This window comes from Haemaphysalis longicornis, unplaced genomic scaffold, assembly GCF_048455015.1.
Source record: "Haemaphysalis longicornis isolate Haplotype H1 unplaced genomic scaffold, Haemaphysalis longicornis Haplotype H1 scaffold_4, whole genome shotgun sequence".
Lineage (NCBI taxonomy): Eukaryota > Metazoa > Arthropoda > Arachnida > Ixodida > Ixodidae > Haemaphysalis > Haemaphysalis longicornis.
Window position 1 is genome coordinate 173,129,097 of NW_027526361.1, and position 18,251 is coordinate 173,147,347.

Sequence of the window (18,251 nt, forward strand, 5' to 3'; positions counted from 1 at the left end):
ACAGGCAACCTTTAGTTGAGGACAGACAGAGCCAATATCATCATCAATTCCAACCGTTACATCAAGCACAAGAGATCCGATAAACCCAAAATGATAGCTTGGACGGCGATTGCGTACCTGTTCGTAATACCGAAGTGGAAAAATGTCTAAGCAATGCGTTTGAGAACAATCGCGGTACTGGACTGCGCCAAAACATCACTAGTGTTGCATTGCACATGACCGACGTCAATACACGGAGTCAAGAGAAGCAATAATCAGCGCAAACACAGATAAGAGCTTTGCTTAAACACCAGTTCTCCTACGGTGCGATATCTATGTGTGTTTCTTTTTTTTTATTACTGCATCGTTTTTGCCACGAACCGAAATAATCGTAATAAAATAAAGCAACCATTACGCGCAATTCCAGCAAAGGTTGAGATAAGTTGCTCCAGTGAAAAATGCTAAAACATATTACTCACTCATTTAGGTGTTTGCGAGTAGGAGTCCAAGGGAAAACTTTGTTGAAGCGAAGAATGAAAAATAGCTTGTAAGCGAGTGGGTCTCGAGAAGAGAGACTGAAGGAGGAACATAAAGCAGGCAAAGACCCAATCGTGCCAGCGGCGTAGATGGCTCTAACAAGAGGCATAAGCCCCGTTTACATTGACCCGACGAGTGCACGTTGAGTTGAAATAAACAGGTTTTTTGGACTCGACGCACTCAGGTATAAGCGGACGCGGCGAGTCGAAAAGCCGTCGGGGCGAGTCCGTTCGACTCGCAGGCAGGGGGTGGGTTGATGCGCTCGTCGGGCTGAGTCGGCGGGCCGTGGGGAGCTGAATACCATAATTTTACGATTATAAAGCGCCACCGGTTGTACCGCGCGGGTAGGTTCGCGCCGGAAAATCCAAAAAAATACTTGGACGTCAGCTTTACCGCGCAGGTGTAAAATACATGACACTACTTACCTAGAAGAAGGTAATTTTATTTTGCACGTGCAATTGTGGCAGCCAAAATTAAATTGTGCTTCGTAAACTTGCTTATCCGGCTCCTGCACGGAATAAAACTATAGCGGGAAACATTGAAGCTGTTTGCGATTTCAAGTGTCTTGGCCTTCATAATTCTACGTGTGACGGGCTAATTGCAATAGTAGAAAAATGAGTAACAGCTGACCGAGGTATGTCATTCAGTAATGAATGCGCCGAAATTCACTCACGTGATATTGACGAATTGTTTTTACTGGATTGAGTTAGAGTTTGGGAGGACCTCGTGCCTATGGCAATGTTGCTGGGCAATTTAAAACCTGTTTCGGTTTTGAGCCCGATCTTAATGCGCACACAAATTTTAAGGCTAGCTTTTAGCAAAACAAGGTTCGCGCTAGAATCGTAAAAACGCGGTAGCTCCTTCTCCTGCAATCCCCCGGCCCCCTAGCCTCGACTCTCTGAATGCAGGTAATATATACGCACGAGGGGTCGAGGTAGCTGAACCCGCCAGTCGACTCGACCCTCCCTGGTCGGGTCCATGTATCCGGGACTATAGCGTCCCTGCGTCGGTGCGACCGTAGAACTAACGTAAGCGGAGTGTCAGTTTTCAGGAACGGGGCTCCAGCGTGCAGGTACATTACGCTCATATAATTTATTTTCCCGGACACCAATTTCCTCCCAACACGACCAACATGCTATATCTATAGATACGGACGGAATGCTACAAAATCAAGTGTTCAATAGCTCTCCGCAGAGGCATTCTAGACGAAGATCAAAACCCAACGAAGGGTAGAACTTCAGTTATTGAAAAACAAGTATTTCACGGAGATATACTACCAAGTAAAGTTTGTGGTCGAACGAGACAAAAAAGCTCTTCAAGAAGAGAATCTACAGTATTTTAATTTGCCTAACACGCTGTCTTTTGTAAAGTTCTTATCTACTTGGTCACGCAACCAAGCCACCATTCAACACAACATTTGTTAAACGAAAACTAATCAAAGGAATGACGGCTTTCACCGGCGAGCACGATAAATTATAGCTTTGATTGGCAATTTACAATGCATGCTGCAGAAAATTATAAAAGATTTCTCTCCCCTACCGCCAAGACAATATTACAGATAAAGTAACAAAAACCTACCAGATCCATGTGGTGTTTCCGCACCCATCAGTTCGGGGTGATCCACTGATGGCTTACCGGTGATTTAAACACTTTCGATAGCTCTTTCTTCTCAGCAGCTGCCTTCTACGCTTGAGGAGCCGATTTCTGTGCATCCTAGCCCCACCGCAACCACACATCGAGAAATTTTCTGTTGCCTGCTGCGTTAGCCCTGTTAACACAGCTAACGCCGGCTCCATTGCGTTCTCCCTGGTAGTGGCTCCTTAGTCAGGTCGCGTGGCCGGTGTTGCGGATCTTCTAGCGTGAGCGTCCGTTGGTTCTGAGTTGGGGCAAACATTCACGCCCAGTAGATTAAAGAACCAGGCAGAAATTTGCATAGTTTGAGACTGAGTGAACACAGCAGTGCACTCCTGAGCGCGAGAGATTAAATAAGCTAATTTGGCCCACCCCCTTTCATCCTTTTCTCTGCTGAGTTCAGAAACGTATCAATCAGAAAAGTCCATGGCATTGAAACTGACGCCCACACACCCACAAAGAGAGTGCAGATTTCCCTATTACACAGGGGGATGTCGTGTTGGCTACACACAGTAAATGTGCCTAAGGTCGAAGCCCTTGGGACCACCGAGGCTGCAGCGTTAGCAGTACCGCTTGGGCCCCCTCCGGTAATCCGGCGCTGGGCGGATCGTTGAAGAGCGGAGTCTCGGACACGCCACAAAGGTTCCCTCGAAGAGCGGCACATCGCCAAGAACAGATGAACACTTAGCCTGCCACTGATAGGGACGCACCGCGCTATGCTTTGTCCTCCCCTGGGCTAAGCGTTTTTGGTCATTAGGGCAGCCTTCTTTGGCGGGCGCTTGGGTGCCCGCCACTTTATCGAAAGCGGCTTATGTCCCCAGCACATGGGTTGCTGCCACGTAATTGTGTATAAATCCGGGTTGTATCGCGTCGATAAGGGTGGGCGCCCAACGACGGAAGGCTTGGGTGGCCGAACCCGAGAATATCGACGACGGATTTTGCAAAACCGCACGCCGATCTTAACACTGGGCTGTTGGAGCGCCGCGGCCTCCAGAAGAATGTGTAGACGTGTAAAAATAAAGTACAGCCCCCTTTTTTGAGTGGAGAAGCCGAAAGTCGACTTCTCCAAAAGCAATACACTCATATGTGCAGGATGACGAATGGTTGAAGTAAGCACTAGAGAGGAGAAAGACGGGGGAAAACGATAAAACTCGCCAAAGGTATAGAAACCAACGCGAGCTTAGTAGCGGAACGCCTTCCACTGGGGATTAGCGGCGGGTATTTTTTGGTGAAACATCACCATAAAGCTTCTGTGAGTAAACAAATGAGCGTCCGTGCAATCACCTGCACGTGCCTCACCTCGCCTAATAAGAATACCTGCAAAGGGTAAATAGGAATACAGTCGACCCCAAATATATCGAACCCGGATATATCGAATTATTGCATACAGTCAAACCCGGTTATAGCGAACTGCAATATGCGCCACGATTAGTTGGATATATCCAATAGTTCGATATAGCCGAACCCGCCTGCAACGAGGTTATAGTTACAAGTTTGCAATGCGCGGGAATACCCTTGCCATCAGCGCACGTACAAACGAACAAAATAGAATATGTCATTCCCATACACAAAACAATCGATATAATAATAAAGCTACTTCCCGCCTTAACGCCCTACCTTCCTACTTCAAAAAAAGCGGTGATTTTTGTTTTCCCTTTTGTTTTGACAGCGTAAACTAGCACAGCATTCTTTACACGAGACATTGTTTGCGCAAAGTTCGAGTCCGTATCCTTGAATATCGAAGAAATATTGGCGGAAGACATCGAATGCCGAAAGCACTTCATTAAACGTTGGACGGCTTTAACTCGCGGCATTCTCTGCCTCCTCGGTGATTTCCATCAGCATTACGACAGCGCTGCTGACGGTTCCCGCGTCTGAGGGGCTTAGACTGACGGCAACGTCGTTGTCAACACTATGGAAGTCTTTGAAGGACACTCATTTCGGCACAGCATCGGGATAGTTAGCGAGCTGCCGTCTTGGTCCGGATTCACTGACTGGGTGGGTTCGCGTCGGAAACAGTTACGGAAAGTTTCGGGCGTCATGTCGTGGTCACCCCATACGATGCGCAATGTCTCAGTCGCGGCCTTTTCCCAGTGGTCGCAGCCAATCAACATCTGAATCGCCGCTCTGAAACCATGCATTTTGGCGGCCATTCTAGGCACGCCTAGTTCGATATATTCGATGTCAAGTTCGTTATAAGGAATATGTTTCGCGTGTATTTCCGTAACTGATTTATTTTTGTTCGGTATATAGCATAATTCGCTCTTTCCGCATTCGTTATAGTCGGGTTTGACTGTATATCGAACAGTGCAAATATCCCTTTGGAAATTCTATGCAAAAGTATAGCACTTTTGTACGCCTGTATCGAAGCCTCGTTCGCCGTCAAACTCCATACCGTGATGAAAGTTCCCCTGCAAGTGCGTTTCTCCTGATGGAGCCATAAGGGATGATGACTCGCCGCCCGTCGCGCACTTGGGTGGCTGACAATACTTGCGAAGAAACTCCATGCCTTCAATATCTGCTCGACCTTCTCGATGCGCTAGCACGACCGCAGGGTGTGATGCGAAACCCACGGGAGGCGTTGTGACCCAGCGGAGGCTATGCTGGCATAGAGACCGGTGCAGCGTGGTGCGTGTTTTTTGTGTTAACGGTGGGTGTCTTCGCAACCATGGCGGCGGGAAAAAAAAGGGGAATTTGGACTGAGCAACGAAGGCGGACACCATAAGATGCCAGGTGGAGGCCAGTGAAAAGTAGTCGTCGGTTGCAGAGGCATTTGAAATTCGAAATTCCTCGCAGCACGTTTGAGCACGACAATTAGTAGCAAGCTGAAGTAAGGCGAACGCAGCACAGCTCGGCCATTCTGGAGTGTATATCATGCGTGTTACTGCAGCTGGTTCAGAAGGGCGACTTCGTCGCGGCTCTAGACGAGAGGTGAGTGAACGCAAAACACGACAGCGTTGAGTGCCTCGAGAATGAATTCGAGAGCGCTCAACATTCCCTTGCGACATTCCAGATGCTGTAACAGCACGTAAGTTCGTAAATGTTGATTAAAAATGTGGCGGATCGCATCGATGGGACGATCGCGGCGGAGATCGTCGTTACCCCAGTTGCGAACCTTGTTAGCGACCGTGATGGTTGATTGTGGGGTTTAACGCGCCGACGCTGCATAGGCGATGAAGCGCGCCGCTGTGGAGGGCTCCGTATTAATTTTGACCACCTGAGGATCTTTAACGGTACCCGAAATCTCTACCCCATGGGCGTTTTTGCTATTCGCCTCCATCAGAAAACCGGCCGCCGCGGCCGGGAATCGAACCCGCGACCTCGTGCTCAGCAGCGCAGCGCCTTAGTCAGAGAGCCACCGCGACCGTGATGACGTTCCCAATCGCCTATGGCCACGGACATTTCGTAATTCGCGACTTTGCCAGCCCAGTAAACGGCGGTGGGCTTTCTTATTTACACGCTGTTAGTAAGCTTGAGGGCAGTTCGATGAGCTTCCTGACACAGAGTGTGCAGCAAGCGAAGCTCACAGACTTTTATTGAGACGAGGTTCGTATTTTCCGTGCTTTGAGGAAGAAATCGGGTAGCTACCGTTTTCCATAATCTTAGAAATCTCTCAGTGATGTGCGGAGTTTGCAGATAAGTTTCAGATGGGCACATTTTATATTTCTAATTATAGATATATCGAACTTTTTTGCGATCCCTATGGAGTTCGATATATCCGGGATCGATATCCGGGATATATAAGGGTGCAAATTTAGGCACTCGCCCCCGACCACTGCTGGAATACAAAGGAGAACAGAACACATGCATGCCACACGCACGCACGCACGCACAGTGGATATCCTCTAAGGGCTCTTCCTGGCCTCCTTGATTCCGGTGCAGCTGAGTATTCACACACGGGTGGCGGCGTTGCACGACAAGGAGAGTAGTTTAACTGGTAGCTCGAGCAACACGCGTAACTGGTAGACGTGTACATTTGTCCTCCTTCGTTCTTTCTGTAATTTTTGCGCTTTTCTCGTCTACCATGAATACCAAATTCCCCACACGTCCGTCCTAATAGGCTTAGCTGCTTAAAGAGCAGCACTGTAACAAAAGAATAGCGCCGACGTAGACAAGGGCGAAGGGAGTGGACGCACGATGGGAGTTTGCCGGGGATGCGAGGGGCGCTAGCTCCCCGTGTGCACTAAATTCACTGGAACTTGGAGAGTACCGTCTTGTTTCTCTCCGCTTCCGCTTGAATCCGCCATTCAGTGGTCCGCCTCCCTCACGTGGTCGGCGGGGACCACATTCCGCCCATCTGCTCGATGATGCACATCGGATTGCAGCATCGGTTTCGCGCACGTTTTTTTTATTACATTACATGAACACCATGTAAAATATAACTGAATTCCAGAGGCTGTGCTTTTGGCTGCAGCAACGGAAGAAAGTCTGCAAAGGCACTTATTTTTAGGTGTTGTTGAACGGAGTTTCTTACGCAGCTTACTCAAGTTTTGTTAGAGACGCCGTGAAGAACCTTGCACCCATTTTAGTTGTTTTCATAATCTCCACTGGGCATTTACCCCAAGATTTGCCCCCTGTCCTTTCTTGTGTGCTGGACCTCCCAGCACTTGCCAGAAATAAAAGAAAACGCTAACGCATGATGTCGCGGCAAATTTATGTCTTCAAGGGGAACTTTTAAATATCACAACGCTAAACCTCAGGGACGGCATAATGAAAGCGGCTGTACATTCGAAGATCGACAAAGCATATGGCCCGCAATAATTCAAATGACTACAGGCGATTTACTGCCGCAACAATTTTGCGAAACGCACGCTGGAAGAATCGAAAGGTGGATTGCATATTGCAGCTAGTGCTGATCGAGATTTTGTAAATATTTAAATCTAATTTGAATAGGTTGGAACTGATAGCGATGCACGATAAACAAACTGTGCATACGCTTTGTACGCGAATGGGATGGGCTGGTGCCCCCATCCCACTCTCCCCGTACATTTACTTTGTCACGGGTGTGCGGATAATCGAGGTTATATAGTTTGAATTAAGGTCAGCGAGGTTGGGTATGAGGGACGTAGCTGTTTTTAATGTTCTCAACATTAAAAGTGATTTTTATTTAAATGGTTTCATTTTCTCTCCCTATATTTGGCCATTGTTGCGAACACCCTCTTCTCGCAAAACGCGGAAAGAAATTCAGCGTACGCCACTGGCGAAAACGGACAACCTTTATGTGCGTCATAATATGCGTCATACGTGCCACTGCATATTTGAAAACGGCGATAAAGGTGGTCTTTGGCACTATTCGGTGAAGCAACAAGCTTGTGAACTCTACGGCGCGCGAACTTCCTGTGACTTTACGGCGCACGGGAAAGCGGGTTACTGGTACTTTGCGGGAATATTTTTACCGTCCAAAAACAAATACTGTTTTGTAGCTTGTTTTTTATTTTGTTCGTAAATTACCCAAAATTCTCAAATAACACTCCAAAAATGGCGAATCCCAAAGCAGAAGAATAGTGTTTACACACGCGTACGGCGACTTCTATGCGAAGCAGACGATGCCAACGTCTATAGATTCTTCAAGAATGAACTATAGTTCATAGAATCAATTCTAGACACAATAGTTTCCCGACCCGCCCGCAGCGCTGGACCTAATCTGGCAAGAAAACACCCATGTTGCCCACGCGTCGCCTGCTAATGGCAGTACTTACCTAGTTTCAGTGACTCTAGTGTGTGTACCCCGGCCCAGCGCCCCTTGTGTGTCCCCCTTCTTCGTCCTTGTCTTCCTCATCGCTGTTCGTTCATTACATTGTACCGTCAAGTCCAAACTACAGCGCTCTTTTCAACGGCGACGTTTGCCGTTGCACCGACCTGCTGCGATTTTTTCCTCTAGCACCAGTTGGGCGTACTCGGCTAGGCTCCCCCTCCCAAGTGGCGCCCGGGGTACTTGTACCCCGCTGCACCCCCCTTAGTTAAGCCACTGGGTTCACAGCTGCTATGCTGCTGCGCCAGGGCTGAGCACAACAACACTAATTTCTTTGTGTTGCTGGGTGTCGTTGTAACGCGCTTAATTGATGTTATGGCTAACGCTGTCTTTCCACTAGAACCTTCCATTTTTTTCCTCCGAGCTTCAAGCAATATGTGGCGGTTCCCCGGGTGAAGCAAGGGAGAGCTTAAAAGGAACGTTAGGAAAAAAATTACGCCACCTGACGCTGCGTACACAAACAGACTGCGCGGAGCTGGTCGCGGGGGAGCAGACGATGCGATTAACAAAATACTCGAAGCTTTCTATAGCCGCTGTGCATGGCTCCCATCAATTTCCCGCCGAAAGTTTCGCCCACCGTGCATCACGCGTAAGAAGAGTAAGCTGATACGCCATTAGCGGCGGCAACGTGGCGCTAAGCGATACCCGGATGCGCGGTAGGCCACTGTAATGAGCGGCTTACACACACCTCGTTTAACAAGGCGCGCAACCTGGCGTTCTAGCCGGCTTAGCTTCGGCGTTGGAGTTGTCTAGGCTGCCGGTCACTGTTGCCCGGACGCGTTTTGACATGTCTCGCATCCAATTAGCTTAAATCATCTCGCGGTCAGCAATATATCTTGCCAACTCTGCTCTGCTTGGCGCTTCGGCTTTTTTCGTTTGCCGTCGCAAGAGATTGCTGTCGTAAATACAATGTACATGTGCACCTAGAATGTCTAACAAGATTCCTCTCCCTTTCCCCTCCTCCGATTCGTAAAATTGCATGTCACATTTTCATCCGTTCAAAATAGGAATAGGCACTGACAAAATTGACCTCGCAAACAAAACTACCTTACGGAGTGTTATATTTTGTTCCTAACGGCACATACTTTTCTTTTTATCAATATTTTAAGAAACACTGGCAATGTAACAAACATAAAATTATCTATATGACGACCATTTACCATCATTGCGTAAAATTTCTCACTAGTCTATTCTATCAGTCGTAGCATAACGTCCTCGACATTCCTTCACGACTTTAATTTCCCCCACGGGCTCATCCCATAGCCTTCACCATTCCCTAAGCATCCAACGGCTTCTTGGATGGGCTAACATTTTTATCCCATCATTCTTTACAACTGCAATAAAACAATTCAACTACCTTTCAATATCTATCGTTGCCAGAGCAAAACCTGTAAAAATATAAGCTGAATGTACTGCTTTCCATCTCACACTTCTGAGTACTGTGGCCGCGCACGTGATGGTCACGGTGATGGTGCAGTCATTTTCGCTTTCCCTGGCTCGGCTTACACTCGCAGGCTTGACCTTGGAATTGACGTACCTCACTGTGAATCAATGTGGATAGAGACTGACATCCCATTCCTTCCACACAGTCGCAAAAAGTATTCTTGACAGATTTTCTCGCTCACCATCGAGTTTCCCGGGAACATGTTCGGTCACTGGAGCTTGTTTTCCGTGGGTCAAATGCTTAACAAATTAAAATTTGAAAATAAAGATATGTTAATTGTATGAATTATACCATAATTTACTCGAAGATAATTCCGATATGTAGTAGCGTACAGCGATTCCAGTTCATGCCTTCAGCCATTAAGTACTTTGCACACAAGATGGAATTTTTCTTGGAAGATACAGCTTATTAGAGCCTGATTTATCAGATGTTTCACCACGCCGTGTTTCTGGCGTTCTAAAAGTTCATATTACTGACCATTTTTTAATTTTTCCTGCATTCCCCGGTGCGGCCTCCCCAAACGAGTCTTCATATATCACAGCATTTTTTTATTTCATTTCATTTATTCAAGACAATCATCATTACAAGTTTGTCTTGCGTGGCATGGCTATAGGCAGAATTAACGCCTGACGGGGCCACGACGCCCATTCAACAACTGGAGACAACCCATCATGCAGTGCACTAACTGTGAGCATAAAAAATGTTGACAAACGCAAGCAAATTGCTCAACTACGCACTAAACATGTCGATGCACTACAACAGTAACACACCGAGAAATCCCTTTAAAAAGATACACTTAATAAAGAGTTCATTTTTCGGACAGTGGAGATAATATACCATAATAGTGATTGCTTTAGAGCAAAAGCAAAGTAGCTTACACCAACAAGTCAAAATTCAAACCAGAACAGAAATCACAAAAGACCATAAGTTGACCACACAGTTCGGAGGTTTTCATTCTATATAAAACCACACAAAACAGTACACTGCTAAGTCAATATTCCGCAAGGAAGAGAGCTTTCATAGTTTTTTTAAAACTGTGTTTTGAAACATCGGTATGTAAGAGATCTAAGATCTCAGGGTACTGATTCAGTAACCCGGGTATTTGGGAAGCCAATCGCTGCTCCCCATAACCTGTCCTTGAATACGGTTTCGCGATTAAGTTTGTTCTTAATTCATACGGACTTTGGGTTCTATGAAACTCCGTGTTAAATTTATGTTTGTCACATTGGTACTTACTATATATTTCTAAAGACAGCCGATACTTATATAGTTTCCTGATATTTAGTATCCCATTTACCTCGAAGTAGGGCATACAACTCTCCGGGAGCAATATGTTATCTATAGCCCGCACCGCCCGTTTTTGTAACGAAAAAAGGTAGTTTAGGTTTGTCTGTGTTGTGGTGGACCACACAAGGCTACAGTAACTTAGTCGCGAATGAACAATTGCATAATAAATCTGCCGTTTAATTTTATTCGGAAGATAATGTCAGGGGCAGGTAAGGGGCAGGTAAGTTACAAAATATTCTCAATATACAATAATAGCTAAGGTGTTCCTGAACAGTACCGGATTTTGTATGCAGGCAATGGATTCGGGAGGTGGTTCCAGTCTGAGGCAGTCGGGGGAAAAAATCTGGGAGAGAGGCAGTCCGAGAAAAGAAGTGTTTAGAAAAAATGGCAACTTAAAAAACGCCAGTGCGGAATGGGACCATACATGTACACGTCAACTAAAAGCGCCGTGCAATTTACCTGAAACCCGATTAACAATTTAATTATTCTCATTTTTAAAACTGGCATTTTTCCTCCCTTGTTAAACGCTTGAAAGCCATCCCGGTGTATAAAAATGCCGGAAAAATTCAATTTCCTGTTATCACCCAATTTTAATTATTTCTTCCTTCAGTAAAAGTGTTGAGAACTTGATCTTCGGTTACCTTCCATTCATGACGGACACGTTCGGACTGAGCTGCGCGGATTTTCACACTTTCGGTAGAAAATCTGCCTTTTAAGTTCTAATCCTTTCGCAATTCTCTTTGATAAAGTTCTAGAGCACTGTTGTGCCAAATTTAAACCTCGTAGCACAGAATTCTTTTACCGTTATCAAGGTTTTCTTTTTCGTCGCCGCCGGAGTGGCCGCGTGCGCTGAGTCACATGCAAGCAAAACCAACCTAGCTGACTTCCGCTACGAGGTGACCATTTATAGGTCATATTTCCTATATCGAGCTTCTGTTCTGCTAATGTGACACGTTAAATCAGCTCTCCAGGGGCATTGTTGGTAATGTTATAGCAAAAGCCCGCTTCTCTTTGGCCACCTGAGCTTCCAACTAGCCATTTCTTGTAGCCTCGCACTTGAGCGTGCAGTATAGCTCACCTTTCTTTCGGCAAGATGTCAGTAATCTCATCAGTAAGCCAGCGCGTCAGCTTACCCTTTCGGAACCGCGCTTGCAAAAAGCAAAACCGACAAGCGTTTCCTAAACATTGCTACAGGCGTGCGTGCTGCCATCGTCGGCAGGAAATGTTTCTCGCACCTTCAATATTTTTCGTCTGGCTCTATATGCCCAACCCATGCGGTTATGGAGTGTTGCCTGCTCCGGAAGTGACCAACATCCAGGAAAAGTCAACCATACTAGGAAGGCTGTTAGGGACAGAAAGAGCGCTGCCTCACCAGAGAAGGATATGGCCAGCCTGATGTAGTAGCTGGCCGCGACATCCTATGATATTTTGTGCTAAAGTGGGCCCCAAGAGAAGAAAAAACACGTGGTGGGATTTTGAATCAATACAGAAAAAGGAAACGTGGAGACGTTTTTCAGCATTAGCGAGATATTCGCGGCTGTTGCGACCAAGCTAGACAAGCGATACAGGCACAGATAGCACACGCCCTTGTGCCAACAGCCGGCAATGAAGATGAAGCCGTAGATAGCTTCTACGAGGGCGTAGAATCAGAAATGGAAAAGGCAACAACGCAGCTTACGATTGTGACGGGAGACTTTAACGTTCAGATCGGTAAGAAGCAAATGGGAAACTTCGGAACAGAACATCGCATTGATTTGATTTGATTTTGATGGATTGCATGGTTTAACGCGCCGACGCAACGCAGGCGATGAGGCGCGCCGTAGTGGAGGGCTCAGGATTAATTTTGACCACCTGGGGATCTTTAGCGTGCGCCGAAATCTTCTACACACGGGCGTTTTTGCTTTTCGCCTCCATGAGAAAAGCGTCCACCGTGGCCGGGAATCGAACCCGCGCCCTCGTGCTCAGCAGCACAACGCCTTAGCCACTGGGCCACCGCGGCGGGTAATAGCAAATCGCAACAGCCGAGGAGATACACTGGAGGGATTTGCAGAGAGAAATAACCTGAGGTTAATGAACGAATTCTTCTGCAAACAAAAAAACAGGAGATGGACAGTGAAAAGTCCGGATAGATAGATAGAAGAAACTTTATTTAGTCACCTGCAGAGCGACACCATCATTAAATGGCGCCGTGACGCGGGCCCTTACGTTTTCTCAGCGGGTGGTCTTTACTCGACTACGGCGCGTGCTACTCCCGCGTACACTCTTAATCTGGTTCCACGTAAGATCCACTTAGTAACTGGAACTTTTTTGCAAAAAAGTTCCAGTTATATATTTGGAACCGTGTTCCACATATCCTGAAAATTAAGTGGAACAGTGCCCCACATATTTTTACAACTAAATTATGTGGATCGGTGTTCCAAATAAAAGTATGCGGATCACTGTTCCAAATAAAAGGGTAGTTTAAGTTACTAGAACATTGATCCATGTAAAATGATTATGGAATTTATCCGGTGCGCCGTTCCAGGTACCTTCAGGCCAGCTGTTTATATAAAACGGTGTTCGAATAGGCATTGGGAAGCTGTCTATGGGACTCCACTTTTCCAATATTTCTGCCTTCCTGTCGGTATACACCGAGGTCATATGCCAGGCTGGCGGATGCATTGGTATCAGCAGGAGACTGCAAGCACCATTTTAACACAGCCTTGATATATGACCCGCAGTGATACCAACAATTGGAAAGCAGAAACCATCGCAGCAGTGTGGTCCCTGACAGTTCCCAACAGTTGCCTATCAGAGCACAGTTCTATATAAAAGTTGGTCTGAGGCACCTAGAGCGGCACACAGTCTTTGGATTCACCCGCAGAATCCTCTTCTGACTTTCAGCTGCATGTAAAAGAAACAATAGACGCATTAAAATACCCACGAAACCAACTATTATGACTCATACACTGCTTTTCAATATACTATTAAACTTTATTGGGTGTTAGTATGCATACATTTCAGATTTTAATAGCTGTCTATTTTAAATTGCACAGAAAATGACCAACGTACAAGGAATAAATACCATAACGATAACACTAGGCTCCAAGTGGCATTTTCACATATTCACCTTTACTCAAAAACATGGTTAATAAAGACGGTATTAGGGGAAACTGCTTAACAAATAAATAGACGTATGCGTCTACCGCGGCCCTGACACAGACATTATACAAAAGTGAGCATCAAATATGCTGTCTTATCAGATAAACCAAGGTCATTCAAAGGCGGAATGACTCATTGCGCTTGCCATACTATGTTTACGCATAACTGTTTGGGAAAATGCAGTTTGCTATTAAATTGTAGGGAAAGGCCTAAAAACAAGCCATACACGGTTTTATTATCACAAACCTACAACAGTGCAGTGCAAGAGTTTAGGAAAACAACGCTCGAGCCAAGATTAACGATAAAACATTTTGACACGAGAGGTCAGATGTAGCAGTATACCACCATTAAAACATGATTATTAAAGATAGTAGTTTCCTGACACCAGACGTAAGTGTAACATCAAGCTATTTGTAGGCAAAATAGACTTTATGAGCGTCCTGAAAAGACCTGACTTAAGGCACGTTACTTGCCGAAACAATAAGTAGTTTAAAATAATTCATCCCAAGAAATCTCACAAAAGCCAGCGTGAATCTTATATAATTTTGCAAACCAGGTAGGTGGAAGCATGTTACACATATTAAAATTTAACAAGCAGACTAATCATATACGTCATCAATTCAAGCGGGAACAATTCAGACATCCTTAAGAAGCAAACAAGCCAGCGTTGAATCATACAGGTGACCAGTTTTACAAAGCAGACTTGAAGGCATTTTTTCCAGCCTCAACATTTTACCTGAGGTGAAATTCACAGTTGCGTAATATAAAAGCCCTCCCGTCTTGCTATCAGTGTAATTGTGACCAAAGCCCTGCTTCTGCCAAGCAAGAAATGCAGCTTTGTTCAAAGAAGAAAACTTGTTCAAGCAAATACGCACATTTTCAATTCTTCTAGGTCATGGGTGTCAGCTCATATCCGGTACTAAAATTTATCAATGAAGGCGAAAGCCATCTGCGTAAATAATCACTGTCACTTTTGCATCAGCAGCAGCACTGCCATGAAAAAAAATCTCATGAGCTACACTTGAATAATAAGGACGTTACAATGCGGTGCCATGAACTACATTAACACCCACTATAGATTCAAAGGCAGCCTGCGCATTGTGCCAATGATGAAAAATAAGGCATGACTTCAGTGTTCAGTTGACATGAAACTTGCATGTGCCAGTAACTTAAACCTCTTCATCTGATTTCACCCCCTTCATGCCTTTCATCTGACCTCCTTCATGCCTTTCAAGACATAATTTAACCTCTACCAATAATTTAAAATCCCAAGTAGAGCTGAACACTTCAAGTATTTCAACAGAGACTCCAACTTAAATGACACCAGGCCACTGTCAAACTTCTCATGCTTTCCAAGAACTCGCTGCAAAATTCCCAAGAACTCTCCAAAGGCACACAACCATATGAACATGATGACACGATGAAAAAGATGACACATGCGGCGAAGAGGATGACCACATCCTGAAGTGACAATGCAGGCGGCGAATCCGTGATGTGTTTCTTGCAGGAAATATTTATGCCGCCAGTCCCTTCTCTCAGAATAACTGGGCCTCGAGAAGACTTACTGCTCACCTCATGTACCTTCAAGGAAACAAGAAAATTTTGTTACATGGTTGCTTTAAATGAGTGAGTTGCTTAGTCCCTTTCATAACACAGTAATTGATTTAAAATCAGTGATTTCTTGGGGTTTTTTTGGGAGTGCTGCTAAAGGTGAAAGTGCGCTAAACAATATCACCACAGACAATCAACGAAATTGCCCTGATTCTGGAAAGTATCCCACTTTGCTGCATCGGTATCCTGAATATAACGTTTTTTTATCCTTCAGAGATTTCGTTTATTAAGCAAATAATAATTACTATAATCACCTTTCGGCATTATATTTTACACACCTTCTCTCTGCAAAAAATGTTCTCTGTACTGTATAATGTGCTCCCTAGAATGCTGTAGTGAGGCTGGCTTAATATACCTTACCGCTAAACGATGTTTCTACCGCAAAGAAATAAATGGCCAGTCATAGGAAAATCATAAATATCGCACTGTGGCAGAAATTTTTTGCGGCATTATTTCCACCTAAAATATTTCCCTCTCGAAATGTATTACCTCCATGGTGCGTAGTGGTATGAGCCAGAAGTTGGGCTGACTAATGCTGAACTAGGCTGTTGCACAATGTTCTTATAAATAACAACACATTTTATTGCAGACATCACTTTCTGTACTCTAAACAATTCCCTTTAAAAAATTACCCCTTATTTAACCACCTATCAAAATCCAATGCAAGCATTACTCATGCTACGCCTATATTTGGGAGTATTATTGGTGCTACGGGCGTATTATAAGCGGGAAATTTAAATCGTCAGTTGCCACCGTATTGTTGTAGCAGCAACCACGTTGGACGTGTCCGTGGTGCTGGCAAATCACAACAACTCTCAAGGTGTAAAAGCTAAATATTTACAAAACTAAAGTACAAAATAGTGGTTTTTTGGCCACTGTTGGAGCATCCGTAATAGGCGGAATGTGAACACAATGGCCAATATTGGCGTTCACGATAACTTCTTAACACTGAGATCTTATTAGGACGAACAGACCCAGAAATTGGGTCTCGCAAGAACAAAATGCCAGCTTACCCAACCAAAATTAACACCCGGGTGTTTCTGCCAGGGCAGTCTCAAAGTGCACTTCCAGGAAAGTTTCGCTAACGTGTTCCGAAAAGCTCCTACTGTCACCTTGAGCAACAGGCCAAGCTGTCACTGAAAAGAAGTTTCAAACCATTAGTTATACAGAAACTACCAAAAAACGCGCCATGCAAGACCCAAAAATGGCAGTGCGTACTTACTTGTAGAATGCAATGAGTTCATCCCGTGCAAGAGCTTTAATGTGTTGCCTTCTGATGATACACTTCCAAGAAGGGGTCCAAATACAATTAAAATGGTCATATGCATTCCTTGAACAGCTATTTTAGGTCTATCTTCGCCCTATTGCCTATAAAATAAACAGTACAAAAATATCAGAGAATAAATTTATGCCTCCCTTTACCCAGGGAGCACGAGCAAATATTGAACAATGTCTGATTCGTTCCACGACAGTAGAATGTCTTTTTTACAGCGCGATCCCTGGTAATCTTTCCTTGCTAAACAATTTGAGATATGAAAATATTTTAACATACTTTAAGCTCACCTGTCCTTGGTCTATGCGAACTGGTGAATATCTGCACAATATGCACAACTCAAAAAGTACCCTTTTGCGGCTTATGAGCTCCACAGGGCATTCATAATCCGCCGCACTCTCCCCGACGACCCTTCAGCATGCCAAAGATGTCTTCAGCCAGTGAATGCCACAGGCATGACTTCGCAGGAGCATGTAAAGAAAGGAAATAATTTGTTTTCATTTTTTTTTTTGCAGAGGAACAAAAACATTTGTCACAACCTATCAGCGGAGGGACAAATATCTCCACAGTCAGCCATATACTCTTTCTGAACAGGTCATAGAGTATGAATACAGAATGTAGCAATCTGCTTTTGCAGTATAATTTCTACGTTCAAAGTAGAACAGAAATGGATTAATGTTTGGTGCACATCATGATGCAACAACTTTGCACCCGAGCGTTTTGAAAATTATTCCAACTCTCGAGCTGCCACTGCCACTGATAGCATAAAATGGCAGGAATGTATTATTTTTAAACTTACTTTGTGACGTTAAAACTTCTAATAGTCCACACGTGAGTTTTATGGGTAATTATTCTGAGGTCTCAGGTTACCGCTGACATTGACAGCATAGAAACGGCACCACACTTTCTGCGTGTTTCCACCTGCCTTCCCCTCCACAAAAGGAACGTTTTGTTACTACGCTACTGCTGAGATAACCACTTTCCCTTGCATTTCACTACACGACAGGGAGCCAACTTAAGTTGACTAGTGTAAATCGAACATCTGAATTCATCGAAGGCATTGGAAGAAACCGGGAATAACTACACACACAGCACAGATAAACGTAATCAGTGCTGCCGCTAACGCCTTGAACGCACATTAACATTAGGCGGAATAGCGTGATTAGCACAGTAAATTTATGGCTCTCAGAAGACCAACACAACGCAATTAACACGGAAGTTTGAAAATACCGATAAGTGTAAAGACAGACGCTCCGACAAACATGTTGTGCAGTGTGTGCGCGTGAGACAATAGCGTGCGACTAACCCGAGAAGATTCAGTACCGATGACAGGTACAGCAACCGTCAATATACAACTAAGCAACACCACACCATAAGGGGACATGCAGACTCGAGAAATGCGCGCACCAGCCACTTTCTAAATAGCACTAGCTAGCGTACGCAGTTATAAATGTCAAGCCGACTCCGTAAGTGAATAACGGCCGCAAACGTTTCTCGCATCGAAGAGGAAGCGGAGCGGCACGTTTATCGGACGCAGTGATGAACAAGTCAAAGAACAACAACCGTTACCAGAACACAAATAAGCAGCACTGACC